At 38.9% G+C, this 24,518-nt stretch overlaps 1 protein-coding gene and 1 non-coding gene across 3 annotated transcripts in view; one reads left to right on the top strand and one right to left on the bottom strand.

The window, feature by feature from the left end:
* Hs3st5 (heparan sulfate-glucosamine 3-sulfotransferase 5) overlaps positions 1–24,518 on the bottom strand; it is a 288,413-nt gene that overhangs the window by 23,666 nt on the left and 240,229 nt on the right. The window lies entirely within an intron of this gene.
* Positions 24,018–24,163, top strand: LOC115064715. The gene has a single exon (XR_003844547.1). It is a non-coding gene; the product is annotated as a small nucleolar RNA SNORA48 (small nucleolar RNA).

The raw sequence follows: 24,518 nt of genomic DNA, 5'->3' as shown, positions 1-24,518 counted from the left end.
CCAACTAATACAATTTTGCCAGGATTTTTAGTTTGGAATAACTTTGTAATTTTCCCTGAATTAGATATTATTATTTTATCCAACGATCCTTTCAATTTTTTCACATTCACTAATATTGCCCCTCAATATGATGCTTTGCTTCTTTCTGGTACCGGCTCACTGGGTGTGCACCCATCCACAGGCGTGGCTGGGTAGGTTTTAATATATTCATGGAAGCAGGGTTTGTGTTGTCCTCACTACAGTCTGCTTTGATACTTCTATCTCTCCAGGAGAGATCCTGTATCCTGTATCCTGTATCCCTTGGCTGTCCAGTCTTCCCCTTCTCCATCCTGGTGTAGTGACCAGATCTTGCTATCACTGGTCTTCCTTGGATTACAGCCGTTCCGCTTTTCTACTTCCAGAAGTTTCCCTTCATGGAGCTCAACAAACAAAAATTTTGCCATAATTAGTTCCCAACATTTCTTTCCCACCTCTCTAAATCCATAGCACTTTGGATAGTCTTTAATGGATGACCCAACTCCTGAAGGATTTGTTAGCTGTTGAGAGTAACATTGAGCTGAAAAACAGTAGTTTAAAAGAAGAACTGGCTACAATTTTTCTCTTTAGAAAATTAGTCTTTCTGTGTCATTTCAACATAGACTGGATGTTAAGATGGTTAGCATTCAGTAAAAATGTGTAAATGCTTAAGGAACCTGAGATGTGGCAGGAAGAGGCAGAGATCCCCCCCAGGAGGCAAACTCACTCACTGAGTGTCAAGCCCAAAGCTGCACTGCAGCTAGAGGCAGCATGGGGCAGAGTGACATCAGTACTCCAATTGTGTCCCAGTGACACAGTATCTCAAAGAGAAAATGAGGGCGGTGTGGTGTGAGGTCAGCTAAGGTAGAATTCCAGCAGTCAGGGAGTGGAAAGCTACAGAAAGAAAGAAGGGGGTGTTCACAGTGATTTATCCGGCTCACTGTCATTTATCCTACAGGATAAACAAGCTTCTCATATATCCAGGACAGAAAATAGATTTGCAAATTGGAGAAGAAATCCATAGAAATTAGGCCCCTGCCTTGCTCCTTTCACAGGGACTGAGAAGACATAAAAATGAGAAAGGGGGAGAGAGAGGGGGAGAGAAACTTGCTTGAGATGGCTCCCTGAGGCTCACATTTGAGAGAGGCAGCTCTAGGTACTTGAGGAGACACTTGTGAGTGGTAGAAGATTTGAGTCTTAGACACTGGAGAGCAGAGAGAAGATCCAGCTTTGCAAATGTCCTGAAATTATCACTCAAAGCTGGGGCTTCAGGGCACTATTGTCAGTCAGAAACTCCTTTGGAGGCATCCAGCTGTCTCAGGCAGGAATTTTAAACAAGGCTTGTGTCATCTTGGAGACACAGGCTTCAGCTAGTAGAAACATGTCAGATTTAAGTAATAGCTGTTCAGTGTCCTGTGCCCAATCCTGTATTTGCAAACTCTGGGGTCTGAGTTTTTGTTTGTTTGGTTTGTAGCCTGCTTCTGTACACAAAGTGATCTTCTTGTTTGTTCGAGATTCATCTGGATTCTTTACTATAAGAAATTGTATTGTTGGCATTCTTTGAACCTGGGGTTCAACTGGATCCTTAAAAAGGAAAAAGAAGGTTGTTACTGGGTAAGCAGAAACCTAAACTCAGTTTTCCTCTGGAATCTCCTGAGAGGTTTCTGTCTGTGGAGAAAGCCACCATTTTCTTCATCTGGTCCTAACAACCAAACACCTCTGGCCAAGGGCATCTAGTGCCAGATTAACTGGAACAGCCTACAGCAGGCAGTTTGAAGTCCTCATGACACCCTGGTTCCTACCTTCCCAATAATACTAATAAGGTGTATAAGCCAAAGATGACCTGTAAGCCCCAGTCATCCAGGGTCCAGGTAACTTACTGAAATGTTAGAAGTTGTAATTCCTGGAAATTTATAAAGCCATATGGGAAATGTGGCAGTCATATGGCTTTGTACTTTAAAGGCTCCCACAACACATGATGTGTTACCACTTGCTGGGATCCCAGAGAGTGACCTGGCTGGAGTCTATCCTGGTCAGTATTTAATTAAAGCTTACTTCAAATTTGACTCAAAATTGTGGAACTGGTTTTTCTCTTGCAAGTGTTTTTCCTGTTGGATGGAGTCCTCTACTCTTTGCCTTCCAATAAACTGTCTCTCTATCCGCACAGTGGTCTAGTTGGCTGGTTTCAGTGTGCCTCACTTAAATTTTCTTCTGTCAGATGCCTTAGACCATGATCATCTGTGGGAAGCAAGGAGAGGATACTGAAGTCCCAGAAGCTAGTCAAAAGCCATTGTAAGCTAACTGAAGTAGGTGGTGGGAAGCAAACTTGGGTCATTCAGGATTTACTCTAACTGCTGAGACATCACCCCAGATATCATACCCTTTAAAAAAATGTATTTGTATTATTTTTAAATTACATTGTATATGTGTCTCTCTGCGGTTATACACACAAGTGTCAGTTTCTGTGATGGCCTGAGGTGTTGTATCCCCCTGAAATTTAGTTACTAGTAGTTGTGAGGTCTCCTCAACTCTTACCCCATGTGGATATAAGAAACCGAACTTAGGTCCTCTTCAAGAACAGTACTCTACCTTAATTCTTGAGTCATCTCTCCAGACCTCTTCGCTTCATTTTAATCTTTTTATTGCATTTACATATTTATGTGTATTGGGGACATGGTGGCCTATGATGTAGATGTCAAATGACAACTTGTAGGAGTCTGTCCTCTCTCTTTACCTAGTGGTTACAGGAATTGAACTCAGGTGATTGGGCATGTTGCCAATAAGCTCTACAGGGAGGGCAGAAATCTGTATGTCTCCTACAACCTAAGCTTTTAGTGTTATTATGTCAACATGATACATTATCAGGCAAAAAAGAATGTGTATATGTATGTGCATGTGTGTCTGTGTGTGTGTGTGTGTGTGTGTGTGTGTGTGTGTATGTGTGTGTGTGTGTGTTGAGATAGATTCTTAATATGTTGCCCTGAGATGGCCTGGAACTCATAGTGATTTGCCTACCTATTGGCTCATGGGTAATGAGAATAAAGTTGTTTGCTGTCACACTGGGAAGGCAAAAGGATTTTGAAGCATGCAACTGAGGTTACTGATCAGTTGACCTTCGAATAGGGAGATCATCCAGGCAGGACTAGAATAATCAGAGGAGCCCTTGAATAGCAGAATAGCAGGGTACTTTCTCTAGTCCATAGCAGACGTGGTTAGATGCAAATAAACTAAGGCTAGATATACTACTGCCAGCCTAATGAGGCAAAGATGTGGAGAACAACCTCAAGGGGCAGAGAGAGAGAGAGTGACTCCTGCCTGGCTAATAGCCAGCAAGAGAACCAGGATCTCATTCTTTAGCCATGAGGAACTGGATTGCATGCATTATGATAAGAACCTAGAAGCATATTCTGCCCTGGTGTCTCCAGTGATCCTGAAACCTGACTCTAGCCTTGTGAGCCTTGCAGCACAGCATCTGCCTGAGCCTGGGGGACTTCCCCACTCACAGAACAACAATAAGCCACAGGATGAAGGTTCCATTAAATTGGTATGGTCATGGGCCTTTTTTTTCCAGCAACAGATAATGAATACAGACCTATTTGTTAGTGCCCTGTATCTTTAAAGAGAAAATAAACTATCTTTTTCCTTGAAGCTTCTTTCACAGAATATTAAGCATAGAAAATGAAGCAAAAGCTCACATTCAAGAGATATGTTGTACCTGTAACAGCACCAGCTCTTATGTTTAAACTTTGAATAGAGAAGACAATGCAATTGAGCAAGCTATTGGCAGGCAAAGGTCAATTCACAGAAATGTCAAATACTTTTCAGTGAAGCAGCAGATCATTATATCTGACAAGTCAGTACTCCCAGTTATAATATTCAAGTCACTGGCTTCATTGTTCCCCTGTCAACAATTGACTGCTTCTTGACTTTTCTCCAGACAAACCCATATCCCTCAGTGCTGACCTGTGGACTCAGAAAGGACCCATGATGCTCCAGGCTTCTGTACTAAAGTGGGGACCCTGTACATGTAGCTAACAGTTGATGACTCCTCATTTTTAATTTCTTCTTAATTTGTTTCCCAGTTTCATGTTAGTTTTCATCTTCTTAATCTTGAACATTTTTATATTGAAACAGGGTCTCTCATGGTCCAAGCTGGCTTTGAACTCACTACATAGCTACAGATGACCTGAACTGCTTATGCTCTTGACTCCAACTCTTGACCAAAGGCAGTAGAAACTCACACGTTGAGATGTGAACATCTCCACTCTGTCTTCTCGGCTCAGTGTAAACTGGTGTAAAAGGTCGACTACTGGGTGAATGAGTAAATGAAGGTGTGAATAAATGAACAATGGGAGGTAGCCTACTTATTGGACTAAAAGTAGACTACATTTTGACTCATCAAGTATTAACATTTTCATTCTAGCATACTTAATGGGAAGCAAGGATAGGGAGCCATTGGTAATAATAGTAAAAGCCATACTCCCATCAATCATTAACTAGCACTTAAGAGAGCCCGTTCAGCATTGGTATGGAGGCACACATGGGTTTTAGGAGTGATACTTTTCCTTCTCCTGCTCCATGGACTCTCCAACTGGTTACTGCTTCTCTCATTGCCCTTATCTGTACAGAAGAACACACAAATGTGTGTTCAGTAGTCTTCCTAATGGCACTGATTTTTTTATTGATTTCCCATTTCTTTCATGTCCTGCACCCTTTTATATATTTATTTATTGCTTTGTATTTTATAGAGCACTCCACACATATATCATTGAACTCTTAAAGTAAATTTAGTTTTAATTTGCACTCCCACTTTGAAATATTGAAACAAAAACCTCAAAGAACTTAACATATACTGATTTAACATCATGAGATGCTGAGGGGGAAAATGCTGAAAAGGACAGGAGTTGTAGGTTCTTCTGTATTTTCCCCAAGTATTCTGACAGCTTATTCCAGTCTTGCTTAGGGGTTTCTATTTCAGCTTATAGTTAAACCTCACAGTTTGCCTTCGCCATGGAGGGAAGCCAGAGCAGGGGAACTGGGGTGTGGCAAGAGCTAGGAGACAGGAACCTGAACCAGAACTGATGCAGAGCCCATGGAGGAAGGCTGCTTACTGGCTTGCTCCTGCTGGATCAGTTTGTTTATTTACATACCACAGGATCACCTGCTGAGGGCTAGTGCCACCTATAGTGGACAGGGCCCTCCCACATTAAAATCCATCAGAAAATGCCCCTCTGGTAGATATTATAAAGGCATTTTCTCAACTGAAGTTCCCTCCTCTCAAATGACCCTAGCTTCTGTTAAGTTGACAGAAAATGAGCCAGCACAACCCACTAGACTACATTTTATTATTGAGTAAGAACAGACATTCAACATAGCTGAGGGGGAGTGGGAATGACATTTGGCCTCTGCAGAGAGCAAAGACACCAGTTAATGGTATGATCTTGATCACCGGCTAATTCCTTATTCTTCTGGATATTTATTTTCTTACAATACTGCTTTTGAGGTTTAGTATATATGGAAAGAATATAATGTTTACTGATTTCATTAGAAATAACAGTAATCAGAATAATTGTGAAATTATTATGTATGTTGATTACTCTCTATGCATTTATAGGATTCCACTGGTAGAAAAATCATTCACACACATGTACATACTGCTGAGGTACTTGAGTGTGTTTCTCTTAACATCTACAGCTGATTCCATCTCCTGGTAGCAGACTGTATTTTCCTTAATAACTGTCATCAGCTTATTTATTTCTTATTAAAAATAAGAAATTGGGGATCCTAATATTCGTGGGAAGGATGCTGTCATTTGTTTGGAAACCTAACATATGTAGAATTCACCCTCTGCCAAAGATAAGGAGACTTGATTTTTAAATGTAAGGCTTAGCTAGATTTCAAGATTTTTCTCTTTCAAATAAAAGGCAAAAAGAATGGTGCCTGTAAGCAAGGAATGCTGAGAGTGGAGGAATGGTCCTCCCCAGGCAACAACACACCAGCTGCCTCTCTGAGACCTAGTGTCCGCTCTGAACACATTCACACAAGTAACATAGTGCAGGCAGAACAAGTTGTCTGTCTGAGCAAAACTGTACATAAGTATTACAGAATATATACATATATACCAGTACGTAACACGTAACAACAGTTAAGGGAAAAAATGAGGCTATTAATTCAAAATCGAGCAAAGAGATATGTGTGTGTGGGGGGTGTTACAGGGAAAAAAGAAAGGGGAAATGATGTAATTATAATTTCATAATAAAATATTTTTTAAAATAAATTGCTCTAGGTACTTAAAAAGCAAATGAAGCAGCCTTTTATTTTTCAAAACGAGTAAAGTACAGATATAATTTCTACTGGGGTGTGGAGGAAACACCATCACTGGCAGTCAGAGAAATGCAGTTATACCATTCTTCCATCAGACCAAAAATGTTAAAAATAATGATACTAGATANTGGAAAAGGCCATGCAGCTATGCAGATGTGGATAACAGGTCATCAGATTGTAAAACCATCCTGATTACTTCACATTGTGCATTAGACATTCATGTATATATGTATATATGTATATATATATGCACAGAAAACTGTATTATAATCATTTAGGACACATTTTAAATCATTTGGCCTGGATAATTCTTTCAGATATCCATACTATTTATGTNAATAAGGAATGATAAGTCTAATAATCAAAAGTTAAATAAATGAATATTGATACACACATAATGGCAACTTCACTAAAGCACATTTAAAAAAATTCTAGAACAATGTGTTGTGAAACTATGGCAATGATGCACCTGTGTATGTTATGTGTATACTACATGCCCAAGAACAGAAGCCTGAGTAGATATGTACAAATCTGGGGAGGACATTAGACATGGTACTGGGGAAAATGGTAAATGGTATTNTTTTTTCTGTGTTATTCAAGTTTTTATGAAAGAATGTAGTATATGGTGACTGGCATTGACAATTAAAAAGGATTATAAAATAAATGAATATTGAGGCCAGTACACCAAGACCAATGTGTTGCTCAGCAAGATTAATCTATGCCCACTAAATCCTACCTCCTGGTAGACCAGGGTTTTGTTTTTACTATATTCAATTTTGTTTATCTTTTGGTGTGCCTTTTGTTGAATATCTTCTGTCCTTTCTTGACAAAAACCATAATCCTACTTACTTTTTTAACCAATTTTAAGTACTTATATCCAAATTTAACTTCTGCATAAATTATTTTACGCTGTCTTGACATAGAGATACACTTTTGTTTTGTATATTTAAATACAAGTTTCTCACTGATTTGTAAGTTTCATCTATGGAATGGTTTATTTGCTTTTCTTTCATGCTTTTAGGTAACTAATTTTTAATAAAAGTGTAATCTCTTGTTAGATTACTCCTATGTTAAAAAAAAAAAAAAAAAAAAAGAATGGTGCCTGTAATTTTAAGCAGAATAGATAGATAGGACAAATTAATCAGTTGTCTTAGTGGTGGTTGCCGGCCACACGGATGTGAGCATCACTCACCTTTCCCATCTCGATGAGGCCTTTTGCTTGTTGTCATTTCCAGACGACTGGCATGATCAGACAATCTGGGTCATGTGTATACGTCATAACTAATTAATTGTATGCAAAATAGCAGCAATGTTTCCCCAACTGTAGCTCATCAAGGGGATTTACTGTGAAGTCTAAACTAGGGGCACAAAAGCTGTTGCTCTCTTCCCTTTTTCTCCACATTTACCTGTAACTCACTAATGAAAATGAAGTGTAGTAAGGAGCCACGGGGAGGACACAGGTTGATGGGCGTGTCAACTGTGAGAACGCAGTTTTACTTTTCAGCTGAAGCTTTAGTAACTGTCCCCCATGCCCTAGGAGTTACCCTGCTCCTCCCTCCCCCCCTTTTTTGGTGCGTGATAAACAGATTGAAAATAAGTACAAATGAAATAAAATGAGAAAATTCCAAGAGAAGCAGAGGTTGATCAGGACATCCTCATTGTTAAAAGTGAGGCTATCTTCGTAACGATCTATTTAATGAAAAACAAGAAAAAAAATAATGAAGTCACCTTGGTAATTAGCATCAGGAATACAATTCCCTTCTCAGCAGTGTCCTCCACTAGCCCCATGACTATTTCAAGAACGTCTATGCCAAACTTGTGTTACAAATGTGAATACTTAGTTATTTAGAGAGAATAAAGTCATGACTACTCTCCTTATACAGAAAGAACCATGCTCTCTGTTCAGGGGCCTAATGAGAAAGTCACTTTCTACATCAGTCCCTATTTATTTTCCAATTCTTCAGGGACTAGGTGGTATTTAACAATGAAACAAGGAGTGTTCCCATGTCTAATTAAGATTTTGTTGTCGGATTTATAAGTCATGTCTCATTAGACCAATGAACTGGAAGTCTTAATCTGCACCTTGGCGTGCTAATCTTGAAATGTGTTTGTGAATCAGTATTGAAGGATGTGGAACAAACAGATTGTCTCAAGCCACCAAGTCTTCCGGTGCCACTTTCACATTGTTGATTCCAATGTAGCCCCACCCACAAATGCTCCTTAGTGTCATTCCAGGAGTACTGGCCTGAAGTGACTGTCAGGAAGCCATGACCAAGGATCTTGTCCTCTTCTAGCAGTGTAAGCTGAAGAGTCTCTTCATTCTTTCTCCATGACTTGTGCTTCTTTCTATGATGGCATTCTTTTATTTGTCTCTCACAAAAGGGAACTTATAAAGTGGCCAGAGTATCGCATAGAAGAGTCATATTAGATTTCTAATGGATCCTGGCAGGAAGCTATGCAACCACACCTGTGCTGATATTCTCTCAGAGGGCTGGACTTGATTTCAGTGACAGAGTGGAAGGATAGAAAACAAAACAAAACAAACAAAAACCCCAACATTATATTTAGCTGACAGTGTCCTAGATGGTCCCCCCATTGTTTTCTCAAGAGGACACTGATTCAGTAGGCCAAGCATTAGCTGGCAGAGGGAAAGCAAAGCAGATTTATGTCTCGATTCCAATCTTCCCTTCCTAGAGTTGACAAGCAGGGCTCGATGGTCTCCTAAGTGGGTTCTCGTTTTGGAATACTCTTCCTTTAGTGAACTAGTTTGTGCCTAGCTTCAGGAAGCCAACCCTTTTTTGTTTCTTTGCCGTTATATCTCCCATGCATTGTGTATGGTGGGTTCTTCACACAGATTTTCCCAACAACTTAGCAGAGCAGTATCTGCTCTGTAATTGACAGAGCCAGCTGAGCCTTTACGATGAGCTCAATCCTAGGAAACTTCTCATTAAGGAGTTCATGCCATCATTTGGGAAATTAAAATAAATAACCTGGAATGGAGCGTGCCTGTTCTGTCTGTGTTAAATTACTGATGAATAAAGCACATTTGGGAGATCTTAAGAGGCTGGAGGAGGCCTTACAGACCTCATGAAATGTTGGGCCCTAGGAACGTGATAGTTATCCTGGATTGTCAACCTGATAGGATTTTAAATCCTCAAGAGTACAGTGTTTGAGAAGGAGATGAGAGTTTTGCATCTTGATCCACAGGCAGCAGAAAAGGATTGTGTGGCACACTGGCAGTAGCTTGAGCACAGGACATCCCAAAGTACCCCCACAATGACATACTTTCTCCAACAAGGCCACTCCTCCAATAGTGCCATTCCCTGTGGGCCAAGGATTCCATCACATGAGTTTACAGGGGTCATTTCTATTCAAATCACCACGTGGCTCATGTGTATAATTTTGGCCATTTGGAGGTTTAGGGAGTTCAAGGCCAAGCTGGGTAACATAGTTATAGGCTAGACACGGCTCTGGGATTCTATGTCATCTCAGAAGAAAACAAACAAAATGTGGAAATAATATTTAAAAGGAAATTATATTACACAGATATTTAGAAAGGTTAAACTTGAGTGTATGTATGACTATGTAGGAATTGGAGCCCAAGTTCAAATGAGTAAATAAAAGCCCAGAAAAAGCCCAATTATATTGAAGGAAATATAGTTTTTATTTATTTATATTTAATTTAATTTAATTTGGAAATATGGTTTCTTAACAGCATGGACAGAGAATCAAGGAAAGATTAGTATAATGCCACCAGAGAGAGGACTGATTTTGATTTATCCAGACACTAATAGATTCTTAGGCAGCAGCCAGGGGAAGAGATGTGCAAATGGAGAAACAGACATGAGTAGAGGAGTATTCTTAAGAAAATGTCAATAGGGCCATGTAAAAAGACAGTAAGTTATCTACAATTTCATGGTTGTTACTAATTTTGAAAAAGAATTTGCTTTATTTGGGAATGTGTAGAAAAAGGAACTTAACAAAAGATCAGCCATCTCAGCATTCCACTGAATGTCTTCAGTAAGTGAGACTTCACTGGATGGGAGGAAGCAAAGGATCAGCACATGTGGCTCTAATGTCATTTGGGGTTAACTATTCTTGGATTTTCTTCTTTTTTTATTTCAAAGCCATGAACTGAGATCTCTCAGAGGTATATGAAATGCTGGAAGACAAACTTTTATTGAAAACCTACACTAGAACCCTTTCTGTACAGGTATTAAATATAAAAAAGAATGGAGTTATTTTTAACCCTTCCCAAAATGGTAGATATATTTAAGATATACATTTTTATTGTAATAACCTTAAACGTATGTGGTGAAGGTCCATGTTAAGGTGTGATGGGATTTTCTTGGAGGTTGGAAGTTCCTTCCCTCCCTCAGAAATGCTATGTTCTATAAATATGAACGAACCATGGAGTGTTGAGGTAATGCTATTTTTTTGTATACTCCTCATTCCTTGAGTATAGGTGTGAAGTATGTCTGTACCTGGCCAGTAGAATGTAGTAAATATGATAGGGTATCACTAGTCATTTTATGATATTGTGTACAATTTTCTCTCTAATTGACTTGAATTAGTCTTCTTCTTTGTTCCTGGCTTTGTAAAAGAAAGTTGAAATGGACCTTTAGCTACAGGAAACTAAATGCTTTCAACCTCCACGTGAGCATAGATAGAAGTCTCACCCATAGCTTAGATGAGAACCAGCCCTGGCCAATGCCTGACTGGTAGTCCTGCGAAAGCCTAAAGCAGGGAACCCAAGTAGACCATGGCTAGGATTGCATCAAACTCAAGATCTTGTCTCTGCCTCCTAAGTGCTGGTAACAGATGTGTGGGACTACATCTAATGATGATGCATGGATTTTTTTATTTATTTATCTTTTTAGATGTAACAGGAATAAGGATTTCTTAAGCAGAATAGAAAATCAGTCTGATTTGGTTTGATCGCTCTCTTTGTTGCTGTGTAAACAGTGGGAAGAGACTGTATTCTCTCAGCTGTCATGCTGAGATCCACAGTCATTCTGGACTTCTGTCTGTTTCTTAGGATAAACACAGAGCATCGAAGTGCTCTACATATTCCCAGTCCTGATTTCTTACTTGTTTCTTCCTTTCTGTGCTGCATAGAAATTTCACCTCCAAAGAAGTGCGATGCAGACCTCAGAATCCATGCCTTTCTTCAAGGCTGAAGGCTATGAGAGGCTCACATGGACCCACACAGTGAGATGGAGAGAAGCAAGAGTTTTGTCAAGGACTGAAGAGCACAGGATGGATGGGATGCTGACCTGAGGCAGGGTAGTGTTTGGGCCTTTGCTCAGGCCCAGGTAATTCCACTGTTGCTCAGGCCATCAGTGGTCCAGAAATTACCTTGCTTACTGCAGGTGCACTTTAAAAACTCAAGTACCACTTCCTGCCTGAACTAAGTGTTAACCCCAACTTGGATCTTGTCTCCTCTCACCTGTCTAACACTAATTCCCTAAAATGAAAATCTGACTAGTCCCACAATATTTCCCAGTGACATCCAAATAAATGAATCCACCCCAGTATAGCACTCAGAGGTTTTTCTTAGTCTGGGTGGCCCTTGTACCTCTCAACAGATTTCCTATGAGATGCAACCACCATACAGTCTACATTTCTATAAGGCCCAGTGAAAAGTTATGCTATTTCTGGAGATCCATTCTTTCTGAAGTTGTTCCTCTCATGAGGCATGCTGTCACTAATCATGTGTTTGGCTAAGTTCATCTTATTTTTTATGGGCATACAGTAAGCCTCAGAAAGACTACACAATTTTTTTTTTTAAAGTAGCAAATCTCTACATGACTTCTGAGATGAGCACAAGGTGAGAAATCATTCAAAGACTTTAGCATCTGAGCATTTGCACAGCTGAAATTGTTATGTTTACACTTTTTGTTGCCATTCTCTTGCCAACGTGTCTGAGATGTGAAGGAAGTCAGCCTGGGCTAGGTAACTAAGTCCTCTGAGTATCTTTAGACATGAAAACTGACCTAACTGATTAGTAAGCAAAAGAATTACCAAGGTTGGAAATTTACTAGGAATGAAGACGCCACTAGGGGGCTGTCTCATATCCCACAAATTCTGAACAACACTACAGGGCAACCAAATAATGAGGAATGGCTTTGTAACTGAAAGTATATGCCTTAGTCACGTTACTACTTGCATGTTCACACAAAGCCTGAATATGTGACTTTATTATTTGAAGGTTTGCTAGAGTTAAGAATGTATTTGTGCTAAATAATTTAGCAATGCAATGTAAATATGCCCCTGACAGAGAATGGTACACTGTGCTGTATTGCCCCCCAGTCTCTTTGGCACAATAAAAACAAACAAACAAACAAAAAAACCAACAAAAACCTCATCTAGCTTCTGATTACCTTTCTTCCTGAGTAACACAAGGTAAAACAATTAAAAATTTCCCACTAGGATAATTCTGCCACATTAGCGAATCTTTATTTGAAACACCCTTTACTGATATGAAATATTGATATATCTGCATTTTGAGACATATAAATGCATATGCAGTTGAGAATTGAGTTAGTGAATAAACATATGGAATAAGTTTTTAAGACTGATGCTGGAAGAGGGCAACATACTGTTAAGAGTATTTCTCATCTGTTGTTCTTAAGCAACTTCAAAAGAAGAGTGTGTTTAAACCTTTCCCCTACAACATTCAACCGCACTTATGATATTTCTTATTACTAAGGAATGAACTATTGGTTGTTTATTTTCCTTTCCATATTATGATTTACTTTTGTTTCCACAGATTTTCAAATTTTAAGAATAATTCACTGTTTATTTGCTACTATCCTAAGATCTTGTGGCATAAACACGAGTTAAAAAACTGTGCATAGAACATAGAGTGTCCTTTTTTGCTCTGAAAAGTGTGAATTCTTAAAATTGAATAAATCAAGGTTCTTTAAGTCCAGGGAACATTGGAGATGAGAAAAGCAAGGCAATTCCTCTGGATTTTCCTTTTGAATTATTTTTCTCCTTTTCTTTTTTGTGGAATCTAGTAATATTCTTTGAGTTTGTTAATTACTAACAACTTCCATATTGTGTTTAACTCTATTCATAATGAAAAAAAAGTCCTCGGGCAAATTTTTTTAGCTTGTTAAATGATTCTTTTTATTTCTTTTTCATATGTTTGTGATATATATATATATATATATATATATACACATATATACATATACATATATATATATGTATGTATGTATATACACATTCACATGTGGGAGTGTGTGATGTGTGCATGTTTACAAATGAAAATGCATATATGGTATGCATTTGTGCATGTAATTCACATGTGTGAGTGGGTTATATATACGTTCATATGTGCAAGTGTCTGTGTACATGTTCACATGTAGTAGTCTATGTATTTGTGTTTGTATACCATGTCCAGATGTGTGTTTGGTGTGCATGTATGTGATGTATAAATGCATGTTCCCATGTGTATGTATGTGCATGTTAATATATGAAAAAGTGTGGGTGTGGTATATACTTGCATGTATGCATGTTCACTTAACTGTATGTATGTATGTGTGTGGTGTGTATACATGTTTGCATGTGAAAGTGTGGGTGTGAATGTATGTACCTGTGTATGTATGTTCACATGTGTAAATTGTGTTTGCATGTCTTTCTCCGTGTGTGTGCGTGTGTGTGTGTGTATGTGTGTGTATGTCTGGGTGTGTGTGTGTGTGTGTGTGTGTGTATTTGTATGTATGTGCTCATGTATGTGGATATCAGAAGTTGATGTTGGGTATCTTCCTTGACCATTCCTTATTTTATTTACTGAGGTAAGATGTTTTTACTTAGCACTTGCATTTTTGGCTGGCTTAACTAGACAGCTTCCACCTGGGATCCTGTCTCTGGCTTTGAGCAATGGGACTGACCATTGGGGCTTCCAGCATTTATGTGGGTATTGGGGATCTGTACTCTGGTTATTTTGGGTTTATATGCTTGTATTTGGTTTTAGTTTTACAAAGACCAATGCAAAACTTACTTATGTGTTACTTTCCTCAGCCCTCTAAAATATGAATATGTCCCAGAAGGCAAGACTGGGAATTAAGTAGCAGCAGTTGCTTCCAGATTCAAACTTTCTGCCAATCAAATAAAGAACACTCTAAAATACTCGATGTAGCTCATAGGTGGAGTTATGATCTTTTGCTTAAGCTGGTGGGTTTTTTTTCAAAAGCTCTCTTGATAAAATCTGGGTATTATAACATCAAGCAGACAGACAAATAAACTGCGTAGCCAAACAAACAAGATGAGGTAGCTAAATCCTTGAAAACACAAGATGAGGTAGCTAGCTAAATCCTTGAAAACACAAGGTGGGCGTCATATCTGAAGGCAGAAGTAAATGTCTAGCCACTGACTGATACTGTATCACATACACAGTACTGTATACATTTTCAGACTGCATGGACACTACACTGCAAAATAATTTTCATTCATTGTCTCAGACACATCTGAACATACTATTTTGAAGCAATATTTGTAAACTAAGCATTAAAGAAGGAAAATGAAGAATTACTTAACAAATGGCTATATTAAGCAGCTATGTCAATCATAACACCAAAGGAAAAATATTTCTTTTTATCTTGACCACGATTTTCTGAGTTAGTTTGAGAGTTTATCTTGAAATGAATAATTATGTAATGTAATGGACACTCACTTTGGTGGTTTCAAAAATGAAGGGTTACTACATGAGTTAGCGTGTTCCAGGAAGGAGAATTCATCTTGTATTTATGTATACACATACATATACATAAGTGCATACTCACACACATATATGCATGGGTCCATATGGATGCCTTTCTACTTGAACAGTTTTGAAATCATGTACTTCTTTTTTTTCCTTTTTTTATTATTATTTTCTTTATTTACATTTCAAATGCTATCCCGAAAGTTCCCTATAACCCCCCCCCCCGCCCCTGCTCCCCTACCCACCCACTCCCACTACTTGGCCCAGGCCTTCCCTTGTGCTGGGTCATATAAGGTTTGCAAGAACAAGGGGCCTCTCTTCCCAGTGATGGCTGATTAGGCCATCAATCATGTACTTCTGATAACACAGTGAATTGCAATCCACATGCCTGCCTGGATACTGCCATGCTCCGACCTTGATGATAATGGACTGAACCTCTGAACCTGTAAGCCCACCCCAATTAAATATTGTTGCTGTTGTTGTTTTTTTTTGTTTGTTTTGTTTTTTGTTTTTTTTTTATAAGAGTTGCCTTGGTCATGGTGTCTGTTCACAGCAGTAAAACCCTAACTAAGACACCATCTTAACGGAGCTGATTGTGCTATAGGAGTGTCTACAGCTATGTATGATCACAAAGATTGCCACAGCCCAGTGAATGACAGGCGGCAGAGATGCCAGTGGCTGGTCAAGAGTTCAAGACAGGAAAAATTGCCTGGCTCTGGCTTGCTTCATTTTGCTGTATAATGACTCTTCTTCCAAGCCCCAGGGTCATCCTGAAGATCTAAGGTCAGCAAGTCCTTATATTAAGAGCTATAGGCTAGTTGCAAGTATCTAAGATGGGGCCTTTTCTAAAAGTTCTATTGACTTAGGTCATGTGTCACACCATTTGACTTCCCAGCTTCTAGAAATGATAATTTGAAAGTTTCTACACATTCAGCAGCTCCACACCTAAAGTTTACAGATCCTAAAACTGAGACTATTGCCATGATACTTGGCTAATCAGGGACAACAAAAAATTTGAAAAATGAACCTTTCTTTGTGAGTAAGTACCTAAGGCCCCCAAATCAAACTAGATAGATTTAGGTTTCCAAGCTATTGTTGCTAAGGGGATGGCTAGGTCCCTTATTGGTTTATTAAAGTTTTCTCTAATCCTAATAGTTATTACAAATAATCCACATATATTGGTGGGTGATGACCTCTCTCCTCTTCCACACTAACTTCCCATTCTAATTGCCTAATATTGGAGAGTACATATTGCCCACCCTTACCTACACAGTAGAAATCCCTACAGATCTGACCCAAAGCTTCATTATTATAACTCCTGGCCTTTTCTCCTATCATTAGTCAATATTTGCAAGTGTCATAACCTATGAATAAGGCACAAATTGGAAAAGTTCTATCAGAGAAGAGAAAAATAGGACTGTCTTTCTGTAGGCTAAAGGAGAAGTAGAACCATTTTGTGGTTTTTAACCTATGCTGTCTTTGAACTTTATTGTAGTTGTCTATGAACAGCAGTCTCTAAAATTAAAATTATTCTTCTATAGTGGTTTTTGACTTTAGGCATGAGATGAAACGTCTTATAATAGGAAAAATATGTATTGAGCTATGCACAACAGGCTAATTGGCAAGTATGTAGCATGCACCTATTCTCACACACTCCTCCCTTTGACACGCAAACCTTTCATTTCCTCTTGTGTTTCTCCTGAATACAGGTACTCTGGGCCATTTCTTTCAAGCAGAGACTGCAGCCAGTGAACTGACAATCTACCACACCTCTGTTAAAGAGAGCATTTCTGATGTCTGGACATGTGTAGTCTTGTGGAAAAGAACCTTATTTCCCTCATAGACAAGAGCAGCGGCATGGCTAGCAGTATTTCCCCAGAGATGGCCTCATTTAAAAAAAAAATCGATATCAACTCTTGACACATTTTCATTTACATCAGCACATGACTTTCAGTCGGGGTACAAATCAATAGGCAGCTTTTAACACTACTCAACTCTTTCTTCCTATCGCTCTGCAGCCGGGCCATTTGCCTTAACATACTATGTTTCTTCAGGAGAAAGTTTAACTGTTTTTTTTTTTTTTTCTGTGACTAATCACAACAGCCTAAACTGAAACATTAATCACATGACCATTTCTTCATCACCACTTACAGCCAATTGACTTTTTACTTAGTGAAACCATTTGCAGAGACTGACAGTTATTCTAAAAGGGTCAAGAGGCAATGGGCAAAAGAAATATCTAGTTCTAAACCATATATAATATACGGTTTCTTAGGGTAACATTATGCCGGACAGTCATTACTTGCCTCAAACTTTGTGGGAACTTTCTACAGACAAGGTAGAGACTGAAACTTGTTTACAATGGAAGTGTTATTGAGGGTCCTGGCATTTGCTCTGAAGACAATTAACCTGTTCCTTTCTTTAAGCTACAAGTCGAAAAGGGTCACTAATGATTGGCAATGTGTTTTCTCTGACTTTTGAAAGCTGATTCTTTTTTCTTTTGATTTTCAAGCTAGCTTAAAAATTCACTTAGATCTGAAGCCACATGAGCCTGGCAATCTCTGCAGTCTTCAGTAAATGTAACAAGTAGTTCATTACTGTAGTAACTCGGATTTCTAAATAATGAATCAAATTCGTACATTATTTAGAACCCACAACGGGGTTATTAAGCTGAATAAGCAGGGCCTTGCAGAGATTTACAGCATATTTATCTAGGGCAGTTCCCCAGCACCAAAGTAGCTTGCTTTAGAAATATCTGAAAAGGCGACCTCCTGTATCGCATCACATTCTATCCGCAATGGTATCTTTTAAGAGTCCTGCTCAGTAAGATGCCCCTGATGCTCCCCCAGAGCACTCTGTTGATGAATGCTGAGTGTGGAATGTTCCTCTTGTTGCGTTACAGGCCTGTAAGAATGCAAAAGAAACAAAACTGTCTTTGGGAGGGATAGCTTCGGGTGTTTCCTCTACTGTCTCCATATTCTGGTATGTGTATGAACTAGAGCTTTGCATATTGCTGTACTTGGGCCATCGACATCAGATTTGGAACATTTGCCGCACACAAGCAGTGTGGACTCTCTGAGATATGGCATCGACATGGGGCAGATCTGTTGGCCTCAGGAGCGCCCACTGCTGCTCCTTGTCTGTCTTCCTGTCTTCCTACTCCTGAGAATGAGTGCTGCTGTTCCAGATGTTTGAACATCACCATGACAGGTGCCTTATGCCTGTGCAGCTTGCCTGAATGAAGGAAGATGATGGCTGAGATAACTTAAGGTGATAAACCTTAACTTCAGTAAATACTCCCCAGGAATTACATATTACACATCTGGCCCCAGGACTTAGGTGTTATTTATTTCCCCATTTGGAAAGCTCAGTTTATGGCACTCAATGCATGTGTCTAAAAGTAACACAATGTACCCTTCCTTCAACCAGTCATTTAAGTTGTATCACCATGCAAACATGCCTTGTCTTAGCTGTGGCTATATGTAAGAAGTCTGCCTTCTTAAATAGGCATTTTTTAACTGCAGACTATGCAAGGCTTCTCTTCCATGGAAAATAGGGGTATTCAGTCCAGGATAGACATTTTCCTTAAAAAACCCAACTCAATTTTTTCTTGGGATTGCATACTTCCTTATGCCTGAGTTATTCTGAAGGATTTTCAAAACAGTCTTTCAGCTCACCTTAACAGCCAGTGCTGCCCTTGAAGGGAGTGTGAGTATGTTTGGAAAAGAACTAAATAGCATATACTACGACCTCAGCCTCTGATGGCTTCCATTCTTTTTTTTTTTTTTTTTTTTTTTTTTTTTTTTTTTTTTTTTTTTTATCACAATTGCTCTGTAGTACAGCTTGAGGTCAGGCATGGTGATTCCACCAGAGGTTCTTTAGTCATCTGCTTGTGGACGTTGTACATCGTGGTGCGCACTAGGCTCCGCACCACGATGTACAACGNCNNNNANAGGGTTGCAGAACCTTAAGCTCCTTGGGTACTTTCTCTAGCTCCTTCATTAGGGGCCCTGTGTTCCANCCAATANATGACTGTGAGCATCCACTTCTGTATTTACCAGGCACTGGCATAGCCTCACAAGAGAGAGCTATACCAGGGTTCTGTCAGCAAAATCTTGTTGGCATATGCAATAGTGGTTCGGTTTAGTGATAGTATATGGGATGGATCCCCGGGTAGAGTAGTCTCTGGATGGTCCTTTCTTCTGTCTCAGCTCCGAAATTTGTCCCTGTAACTGCTTCCATGGGTATTTTGTTCCCCATTCTAAGAAGGAGCAAAGTATCCACACTTTGGTTTTCCTTCTTCTTGAGTTTCATGTGTTTTGCAAATTGTATCTTGGGTATTCTAAGTTTCTGGGCTAATATCCATTTATCAGTGAGTAAATATCATGTGTGTTCTTTTGTGGTTGGGTTACCTCACTCAGGATCATATCCTCCAGATCCATTCATTTGCTTAAGAATTTCATGAATTCATTGTTTTTAATAGCTGAGTAGTACTCCATTGAGTAAATGTACCACATTTTCTGTATCCATTTCTCTGTTGAGGGACATCTGGGTTCTTTCCAGCTTCTGGATATTATAAATAAGGTTGCTATGAACATAGTGGAGCATGTGTCCTTATTACAAGTTAGAACATTTTTGGGTATATTCCCAGGAGAGGTATTGCTGGATCTTCTGGTAGTATTATGTCCAAATTTCTGAGGAACCACCAGACTGATTTCCAGAATGATTGTACAAGCTTGCAATCCCACCAACAATGGGGGAGTGTTCCTCTTTCTCCACATCCTTGCCAGCATCTACTGTCACCTGAATTTTTGATTTAGCCATTCTGACTGGTGTGAGGTGAATTTCAGGGTTGTTTTGATTTGTATTTCCCTGATGATAAAGGATATTGAACATTTTTTCAGGTTTTTCTCAGCCATTCTGTATTCCTCAGTTGAGAATTCTTTGTTTAGCTCTGTGCCCCATTTTTTAATAGGGTTATTTGATTTTCTGGAGTCCANNTTCTTGAGTTCTTTATATATATTTGATATTAGTCCCCTATCTGATCTAGGATTGGTAAAGATCCTTTCCCAATCTGTTGTTGACCTTTTTGTCTTATTGACAGTGTCTTTTGTGTTATAGAAGCTTTGCAATTTTCTGAAATCCCATTTGTTGATTTTTACTCTTATAGCACAAGCCATTGTTGTTCTGTTTAGGAATTTTTCCCCTGTGACTATATCTTCGAGACTTTTCCCCACTTTCTCCTCTATAAGTTTTAGTGTCTCTGGTTTTATGTGGAGTTCCTTGATCCACTTAGACTTGAACTTTGTACAAGGAGATAAGAATGGATCAATTTGCATTCTTCTACATGATAATTGCCAGTAGTGCTAGAACCATTTGTTGAAAATTCTGTCTTTTTTCCCCATTGGATGGATTTAGCTCCCTTGTCAAAGATAAAGTGATCATAGGTGTGTGGGTTCATTTCTGGGCCTTCAATTCTATTCCATTGGCCTACCTGTCTAAAGTACATGTAGGTTTTTTTTTTTTTTTTTTTTTTTTTTTTTTTTTATCACAATTGCTCTGTAGTACAGCTTGAGGTCAGGCATGGTGATTCCACCAGAGGTTCTTTAGTCATTGAGAATAGTTTTTGCTATCTTAGGTTTTTTGATATTCCAGATAAATTTGCTAATTGCCCTTTCTAACTCAGTTAAGATTTGAGTAGGAATTTTGAAGGGGATTGCATTGAATCTCTATATTGCTTTTGAAAGATAGCCATTTTTACTATATTGATCCTGCCAATCCATGATCATGGGAGATCTTTCCATCTTCTGAGATCTTCCTTGATTTCTTTCTTCAGAGACTTGAAGTTCTTATCATACAGATTTTTCATTTCCTTAGTTAGGGTCACACTGAGGTATTTTATGTTATTTGTGATTATTGTGAAGGGTGTTGTTTCCCTAAGTTCTTTCTCAGTCTGTTTTTCCTTTGTGTAGAGAAAGGCCACTGATTTGTTTGAGTTAATTTTATATGCAGCTACTTCACTGAAGCTGTTTATCAGGTTTAGGAGTTCTCTGGTGGAATTTTTAGGATCACTTATATATACTATCATATCATCTGCAAATACTGATATTTTGATTTCTTCATTTCCAATTTGTACACTTTTGATGTCCTTTTGTTGTCTATTTGCTCTGGCTAGGACTTTGAGTACTATATTTTATAGGTAGGGAGAAAGTGGGCAGCCTTGTCTAGTCCCTGATTTTAGTGGGATTGCTTCCAGCTTCTTTATTTTAGTTTAATGTTGGCTACTGGTTTGCTGTATATTGCTTTTATTATGTTTAGGCATGGTCCTTGAATTCCTGATCTTTCCAAGACTTTTATCATGAATGGTGTTGGATTTTGTTAAATGGTTTCTCAGCATCTAATGAGATGATCATGTGGTTTTGGTTTGTTTTTTTTTTTTTTTTTTTTTGAGTTTGTTTATATAATGGATTACGTTGATAGATTTCCGTATATTACATAGATCAGATAGGGGACTAATATCAAATATATATAAGCATGTGATCATTTTGATGTGTTCTTGGATTCAGTTTGTGAGGATTTTATNGAGTATTTTTGCATCGATATTCATAAGGGAAATTGGTCTGAAGTTCTCTTTTTTTGTAGGATCTTTATGTGGTTTAGGTATCAGTAATTGTGGCTTCATATGAATTGGGTAGAATACCTTCTGTTTCTGTTTAGTGGAATAGTTTGAGGAGAATTAGAATGAGGTCTTCTTTGAAGTTCTGATAGAACTATGCACCAAACCCATCTTGTCCTGAGCTTTTTTTGGTTGGGAGACCATTAATGACTGCTTCTATTTCTTTAGGGGATATGGGGATGTTTAGATTGTTAATCTGATCCTGACTTAACTTTGGTATCTGGTATCTCTCTAGAAATTTGTCCATTTCATCCAGTTTTTCCAGTTTTGTTGAGTATAGCCTTTTGTAGAAGGACCTGATGATGCTTTGGATTTCCTCAGGATCTGTTGTTATGTCTCCCTTTTCATTTCTGATTTTGTTAATTAGGATGCTGTCCCTGTGCCCTCTAGTGAGTCTGGCTAAGTGTTTATCTATCTTGTTGATTTTCTCAAAGAATCAGTTTCTGGTTTGGTTGATTCTTTGAATAGTTCTTTTTGTTTCCACTTGGTTGATTTCAGCCCTGAGTTTGATTATTCCCTGCTGTCTACTCCTCTTGGGTGAATTTTCTTTTTATTCTATAGTGTTTGAGTGTGCTGTCAAGCTGCTAGTGTATGCTGTCTCTAGTAAGAGACACTCAGAGCTATGAGTTTTCCTCTTAGGACTGCTTTCCTTGTATCCCATATGTTTGTGTATGTTGTGGCTTCGTTTTCATACATATATTAATTTTAACATGTCCTGAAATTATATAATAAACATACCAAGATATGATTTTATGAATATCAGGTTTTGGATGAGACTGAAATAAGTACAAAGGGGAAAAATTGGGATGATTTAAAGTGAAAGATATTTTGGTAAAGATTTAGTTTGTGTGTGTAGCCCTGGCTGTCGTGGAACTCACTTTGTAGACCAGGTTGGCCCCAAACTCAGAAATCTGTCTGCCACTGCCTCTCAAGTGCTGGGATTAAAGGCGTGGGAGACCACTGCCCGGCTTTACATTTTCAATAGCTTGTTTAATGCTCTAATTTCCAAATGAAGCCTATGTATTTTTATTTTTTTCATATTGAAAAGTACTGCTGTACAAAACAGGGTAGGGTTTTGGCTTTTACTTTGAAAATATAGGGATTTCTTTATGTAATTCTAATCTCCCGGCAAGCACATGAGAGGGCATGGAACTGTACTCCATTCCTCCAACTGTTGCTAAGAGCTAGAGAAGAAGAGCACTGGGTATTCATTCAGATATCCAGTGAACAGACACGTTTCCCCTCTAGTGAACAAGTATACTTTGAAGTCGGGTTTTGTGCTAAGAGAATTCACTTTCTGTTTCCTGAGTACAGGGAGTGATAAATTAGCACTGTCTATATTTTAACTCCAGCCCCACAGTTACTGTACGATTGGCATTTTCTTTAAGTCTGCCCAGCCTTAACATTTCCCAGCATTCCTCTAAATTCCACTACTCTCTGGGGCCTGCACTTGGCCTCTTATCAATACACTTCTCCGGCACTTGTGAACAAGGCTGATTTCACTTTAGTTCTCCACTAGGTTTTGTTTGGCTCAATGGAGGTCAGAGCATGCTCTATGGAGACCAGAGGTGTTCACCTGGAAAAGTCAGTTCTGCTTCCCTGACTGCCACTGACCTTTGATGAATGTCTACACAAAGAAAATAAAGCATACTTTGTCACTAAGATTACTCACAGACTAAAGTTCATGTCATCATAGCATTTTTGTGGCTTTGAAGATTATCTTCCCCAGGTCAGACTTAGTTTACATCCAAACCTTATTTTTGCCTTTTAATCCATTGCCTTTGAAACCATAATAGACCTTGGAGTGCATAGTCTGGGATCATGCTCATCCCCACAACCTTCAACCTTCAAGAGCATTATCCAAAAACTCCATGTCAGAGACAGAGGCAAGCAGAGTCAGTGTGAACAGCCCAGTGAGTTTAGAGAAGTATGGTCGTTCTTGGTTGTCAAAGCTTCAAGATCAACAGAATTATTGTGAGTAAAAATTAGTTTGCAAGATAGACATATTATGGATATGTTAGGAAAAGAAGACAGGATTTTGAATACTGATGGTCAGCTCAGGAGAGCTGAAACGCAGCATCCTCTTACCAAAGGCCTCCTAACAACACAAGCCAAAGAATGCAACTGGGACTTTCATTGAAATGTACGTTAGCTGATATGTTCTACTTCAGGTTACCCCCAGGCATTTGTTACCTTTTCAAAGCGTACACATGAAAAACACTTCATTTATCCTCTTTTTATATGAGTCAAGCATAATTCTACAACATTAATTCACTAAAAATTTGTATTTGCCCCCTTGGCAATGGGCAAAGAGACAACTTGGTGGTGGTATTGATCTTACATTAGTCAGGGGCAGAGCGGATATCAGTCCTTTGTTTACACTAGCTTGATGGCTGGTTTGGTAGATCAAGCTGTTCTATGCCTAGGTCACATCAAATCAAATCAAATCAAATCAAATCAAATCAAATCAAATCAGATCAGATCAGATCAGATCAGATCAGATCAGATCAAATCCAGGCAACACAGCTCAGGAGAAGGAAGATAGACATGTTTTTCCACCATGACATGAGATGTAGCTGAGGAAAGGTGCTCACAGATTCTTTACCCCATGGCAAGTGCAGGCCATAGACACACCAAGCCCTGCCTACTACCATGCCATGCAGCTCAGAACTAGTCAGACAGAGACCTGCAGCCCACCATGCCACCCACAGATCTACCCTCTGGCCCACAGTGCAGGCAGGCCAAGATGGGACAGAAGACACGGGCTTACCATCATGCCAGACAGCTCTG

This window comes from Mus pahari, chromosome 9 (genome assembly GCF_900095145.1).
Source record: "Mus pahari chromosome 9, PAHARI_EIJ_v1.1, whole genome shotgun sequence".
In the NCBI taxonomy this organism is placed as follows: Eukaryota; Metazoa; Chordata; class Mammalia; order Rodentia; family Muridae; genus Mus; species Mus pahari.
This window is presented reverse-complemented; position numbering and strand designations above follow the sequence as displayed.